Consider the following 6,120-nt stretch of genomic DNA (forward strand, 5'->3'; position numbering starts at 1 on the left):
GCCTGCCAAAGCCAGCAGCATGCCATGCCAAGGCCAAGGCCAGCAGCATGCCATGCCACGGCCAAGGCAGCCCAGCCAAAGCCAGCAGCATGCCATGCCAAGGCCTAGGCCAGCAGCATGCCATGCCACGGCCAAGGCAGCCCAGGCAAAGCCAGCAGCATGCCATGCCAAGGCCAAGGCCAGCAGAATGCCATGCCACGGCCAAGGCAGGCCAGCCAAAGCCAGCAGCATGCCATGCCAAGGCCAAGGCCAGCAGCATGCCATGCCACGGCCAAGGCAGCCCAGGCAAAGCCAGCAGCATGCCATGCCAAGGCCTAGGCCAGCAGCATGCCATGCCACGGCCAAGGCAGGCCAGCCAAAGCCAGCAGCATGCCATGCCAAGGCCAAGGCCAGCAGCATGCCATGCCACGGCCAAGGCAGCCCAGCCAAAGCCAGCAGCATGCCAGGCCAAGGCCTTGGCCAGCAGCATGCCATGCCACGGCCAAGGCAGGCCTGCCAAAGCCAGCAGCATGCCATGCCAAGGCCAAGGCCAGCAGCATGCCATGCCACGGCCAAGGCAGCCCAGCCAAAGCCAGCAGCATGCCATGCCAAGGCCTAGGCCAGCAGCATGCCATGCCACGGCCAAGGCAGCCCAGCCAAAGCCAGCAGCATACCATGCCAAGGCCAAGGCCAGCAGCATGCCATGCCACGGCCAAGGCAGCCCAGCCAAAGCCAGCAGCATGCCATGCCAAGGCCTAGGCCAGCAGCATGCCATGCCACGGCCAAGGCAGCCCAGCCAAAGCCAGCGGCATGCCATGCCAAGGCCAAGGCCAGCAGCATGCCATGCCACGGCCAAGGCAGCCCAGCCAAAGCCAGCAGCATGCCATGCCAAGGCCTAGGCCAGCAGCATGCCATGCCACGGCCAAGGCAGCCCAGCCAAAGCCAGCAGCATGCCATGCCAAGGCCAAGGCCAGCAGCATGCCATGCCACGGCCAAGGCAGCCCAGCCAAAGCCAGCAGCATGCCATGCCAAGGCCTAGGCCAGCAGCATGCCATGCCACGGCCAAGGCAGCCCAGCCAAAGCCAGCAGCATGCCATGCCAAGGCCAAGGCCAGCAGCATGCCATGCCACGGCCAAGGCAGCCCAGCCAAAGCCAGCAGCATGCCATGCCAAGGCCTAGGCCAGCAGCATGCCATGCCACGGCCAAGGCAGCCCAGCCAAAGCCAGCAGCATGCCATGCCAAGGCCAAGGCCAGCAGCATGCCATGCCACGGCCAAGGCAGCCCAGCCAAAGCCAGCAGCATGCCATGCCAAGGCCTAGGCCAGCAGCATGCCATGCCACGGCCAAGGCAGCCCAGCCAAAGCCAGCAGCATGCCATGCCAAGGCCAAGGCCAGCAGCATGCCATGCCACGGCCAAGGCAGCCCAGCCAAAGCCAGCAGCATGCCATGCCAAGGCCTAGGCCAGCAGCATGCCATGCCACGGCCAAGGCAGCCCAGCCAAAGCCAGCAACATGCCATGCCAAGGCCAAGGCCAGCAGCATGCCATGCCACGGCCAAGGCAGCCCAGCCAAAGCCAGCAGCATGCCATGCCAAGGCCTAGGCCAGCAGCATGCCATGCCACGGCCAAGGCAGGCCTGCCAAAGCCAGCAGCATGCCATGCCAAGGCCAAGGCCAGCAACATGCCATGCCACGGCCAAGGCAGCCCAGCCAAAGCCAGCAGCATGCCATGCCAAGGCCTAGGCCAGCAGCATGCCATGCCACGGCCAAGGCAGCCCAGCCAAAGCCAGCAGCATGCCATGCCAAGGCCTAGGCCAGCAGCATGCCATGCCACGGCCAAGGCAGCCCAGCCAAAGCCAGCAGCATGCCATGCCAAGGCCAAGGCCAGCAGCATGCCATGCCACGGCCAAGGCAGCCCAGCCAAAGCCAGCAGCATGCCATGCCAAGGCCTAGGCCAGCAGCATGCCATGCCACGGCCAAGGCAGGCCTGCCAAAGCCAGCAGCATGCCATGTCAAGGCCAAGGCCAGCAGCATGCCATGCCACGGCCTAGGCAGCCCAGCCAAAGCCAGCAGCATGCCATGCCAAGGCCAAGGCCAGCAGCATGCCATGCCACGGCCAAGGCAGCCCAGCCAAAGCCAGCAGCATGCCATGCCAAGGCCTAGGCCAGCAGCATGCCATGCCACGGCCAAGGCAGGCCTGCCAAAGCCAGCAGCATGCCATGTCAAGGCCAAGGCCAGCAGCATGCCATGCCACGGCCAAGGCAACCCAGCCAAAGCCAGCAGCATGCCATGCCATGGCCTAGGCCAGCAGCATGCCATGCCACGGCCAACGCAGGCCAGCCAAAGCCAGCAGCATGCCATGCCAAGGCCTAGGCCAGCAGCATGCCATGCCACGGCCAAGGCAGCCCAGCCAAAGCCAGCAGCATGCCATGCCAAGGCCTAGGCCAGCAGCATGCCATGCCACGGCCAAGGCAGCCCAGCCAAAGCCAGCAGCATGCCATGCCAAGGCCAAGGCCAGCAGCATGGCATGCCACGGCCAAGGCAGCCCAGCCAAAGCCAGCAGCATGCCATGCCAAGGCCAAGGCCAGCAGCATGCCATGCCACGGCCAAGGCAGCCCAGCCAAAGCCGCCAGCATGCCATGCCAAGGCCAAGGCCAAGGCCAGCAGCATGCCATGCCACGGCCAAGGCCAAGGCCAAGGCAGCCCATCCGAAGCCAGCAACATTCCATGGCAAGGCCAACGCAGCCCAGCCAAAGCCGGCGGCATGCCATGCCAAGGCCAAGGCCAGCCGCATGTCTTGCCACGGCCTTGTCCCGCAGCGTGGCGTGCCTTTGCCTTGGGCTAGAACATCGCATGCCACGCCCTTGGCAAGCAATCCTGTCCCTCGTGTAATTGCCATTTGGTTTGGCTTTGACTTACGTATATGTTGCCCTGCGAAATGCTTGTCCCTCGGGTAATAGCCGTTTGGTTGCCTTTGACTTGCGAACCCGTTGCTAGTGCTTTCCCCAGTGGAAGCTTGTTGGGAAAAGTATGTCCCTCGGAAGTTGCCTGTTGCGTTTGTTATTTGCATTCGAGCTATCCGATGCTTGCTGGGTTTCTCTAAGAGTTTTTGCACGTTCGTCGGGCTTTTTAATTATTTATTTACTCATAAAAATTATAATAAAATAAATTAAAAATAAAAAAATAATTAAAAAAATTACTATAATTACTAGTGCCTCATCTTATAATTGTTGGAATTTTTCTAGAATTTTTTGAGTATTTTTAGTAATTTTTATTATTTTTTAAGTATTAAAATTGAAATAAATTAAAATAAAATATTCCGGTGGCCAAATATTTTTTTATAATTTTTTTTATGGTGTATTAAATTATTTCATACAACTTTCATGTTGAAAGTTTTGGCAAAAAACCATTACTTTTTAAAAAAACCCCATTATGACTCCTCGAACATGCTTGATGTTTCCTCCTGCCAGATTGAAAAGGGCTTAACAGGCTATTATAAGGGGGGGGCACCTCCCTTAAGGCTGGCCAGCATGGCCAGGCCACAGGCCACGCCTATGCCTAGGCGGGCGCTTGGCACATGCCATCGCTTGGCTTGTGGCATTGGCTTGTGGCATCGAAACTACATAGCCAAGCACGGGATGCGTCGAGTGGCTGCCCGCGGCGGTGGCGGTGGCACGTTGGCCTAGGCCAGCATGCCATGCCACAGCCTTGGCCAGCAACATGGCATGCCAAAGCCTTGGCCAGCAGCATGCCATGCCTTGGCCTTGGCAAGCATGTCATGCCACGGCCTTGGCCAGCAGCATGCCATGCCACGGCCTTGGCCAGCAGCATGCCATGCCCCGGCCTTGGCCAGCAGCATGCCATGCCACGGCCTTGGCCAGCAGCATGCCATGCCACAGCCTTGGCCAGCAGCATGCCATGCCACAGCCTTGGCCAGCAACATGGCATGCCAAAGCCTTGGCCAGCAGCATGCCATGCCTTGGCCTTGGCAAGCATGTCATGCCACGGCCTTGGCCAGCAGCATGCCATGCCACGGCCTTGGCCAGCAGCATGCCATGCCACGGCCTTGGCCAGCAGCATGCCATGCCACGGCCTTGGCCAGCAACATGGCATGCCAAAGCCTTGGCCAGCAGCACGCCATGCCCCGGCCTTGGCAAGCTTGTCATGCCACGGCCATGGCCAGCAGCGTGCTATGCCCCGGCCTTGGCCAGCAGCTTGCCATGCCACGACCTTGGCCAGCAGCTTGCCATGCCCCGGCCTTGGCCAGCATGTCATGCCACGGCCTTGGCCAGCAGCATGCCATGCCACGGCCTTGGCCAGCAACATGGCATGCCACGGCCTTGGCCGGCAGCATGGCATGCCGCGGCCTTGGCCGGCAGCATGCCATGCCGCGGCCTTTGCCGGCAGCATGCCATGCCGCGGCCTTTGCGAGCAGCATGGCAAGCCCAAGCCTTGGTCAGCAGCAGCATGCCATGCCAATGCCTTGGCCAGCAGCATGCCTTGCCACGGCCTCGTCCAGCAGCATGGCATGCCACGCCACGGCCTCGGCCATCAGCATGCCTTGCCACGGCCTCGGCCATCAGCATGCCTTGCCACGGCCTTGTCCAGCAGCATGGCATGCCCGGCCTTGGCCAGCAGCATGTCATGCCACGGCCTTGGCAAGCATGCCAAGCCATGGCCTTGGCAAGCATGCCATGTCCCTCGGGTAATTGTACAAGTTGCCTTGCGAAATGCATGTCCCTCGGTTAAATTGCCATTTGGTTGGCTTTGGCGTGCGAACGAGTTGCCTGTGCTTTCCTTGTGGAAGCTTGTTGCGAGAAGTATGTCCCTCGAAAGTTGCCTGTTGCGTTTGTTATTTGCATTCGCGCTAACTGGTGCTTGCTCGGCCTCTCTAAATGTTTTCGCGCGTTCGTCGGGCTTCTTGGTCCTTCGGGGGGTGATTCGTTTTGGGGGGCTGGTGCACAGTGTACGTCGTGGCGCGTGAGTTGTGTTCGGTTTGTGCGAGTTGGACGGATCCCTGCCTGTGCAGCGAACTCCACTGGTGCATTCCTCCATGTCCCTCGGGTTGTCTTCGACTCGCCTTCGGGTTGCTTGCGCTTCCCTAGTGGAAGGTGCCTTGCGAAAAGCGTGTCCCTCGGGTAATTGCCATTTGGTTGGCTTTGACGTTCGAACGAGTTGCCTATGCTTTCCTAGTGGAAGCTTGTTGCGAAAAGTATGTCCCTCGAAAGTTGCCTGTTGCGTTTGTTATTCGCATTCGCGCTAACCGGTGCTTGCTCGGCCTCTCTAAATGTTTTCGCGCGTTCGTCGGGCTTCTTAGTCCTTCGGGGGGTGATTCGTTTTGGGGGGCTGGTGCACAGTGTACGTCGTGGCGCGTGAGTTGTGTTCGGTTTGTGCGAGTTGGACGGATCCCTGCCTGTGCAGCGAACTCCACTGGTGCATTCCTCCATGTCCCTCGGGTTGTCTTCGACTCGCCTTCGGGTTGCCTGCGCTTCCCTAGTGGAAGGTGCCTTGCGAAAAGCGTGTCCCTCGGGTAATTGCCATTTGGTTGGCTTTGACGTTCGAACGAGTTGCCTATGCTTTCCTAGTGGAAGCTTGTTGCGAAAAGTATGTCCCTCGAAAGTTGCCTGTTGCGCTTGTTACTTGCATTCGCGCTAACCGGTGCTTGCTCGGCCTCTCTAAATGTTTTCGCGCGTTCGTCGGGCTTCTTAGTCCTTCGGGGGGTGATTCGTTTTGGGGGGCTGGTGCACAGTGTACGTCGTGGCGCGTGAGTTGTGTTCGGTTTGTGCGAGTTGGACGGATCCCTGCCTGTGCAGCGAACTCCACTGGTGCATTCCTCCATGTCCCTCGGGTGATCGCCTTTAGGTTGTCTTCGACTCGCCTTCGGGTTGTCTGCGCTTCCCTAGTGGAAGGTGCCTTGCGAAAAGCATGTCCCTCGGGTAATTGCCATTTGGTTGGCTTTGACGTTCGAACGAGTTGCCTGTGCTTTCCTAGTGGAAGCTTGTTGCGAAAAGTATGTCCCTCGAAAGTTGCCTGTTGCGCTTGTTATTTGCGTTCGCGCTAACCGGTGCTTGCTCGGCCTCCCTAAATGTTTTCGCGCGTTCGTCGGGCTTCTCGGTCCTTCGGGGGGTGATTCGTTTTGGGGGGC

The sequence above is a fragment of the Camellia sinensis genome, unplaced genomic scaffold, assembly GCF_055761805.1.
Source record: "Camellia sinensis isolate YWXY unplaced genomic scaffold, ASM5576180v1 Unanchor6, whole genome shotgun sequence".
In the NCBI taxonomy this organism is placed as follows: domain Eukaryota; kingdom Viridiplantae; phylum Streptophyta; class Magnoliopsida; order Ericales; family Theaceae; genus Camellia; species Camellia sinensis.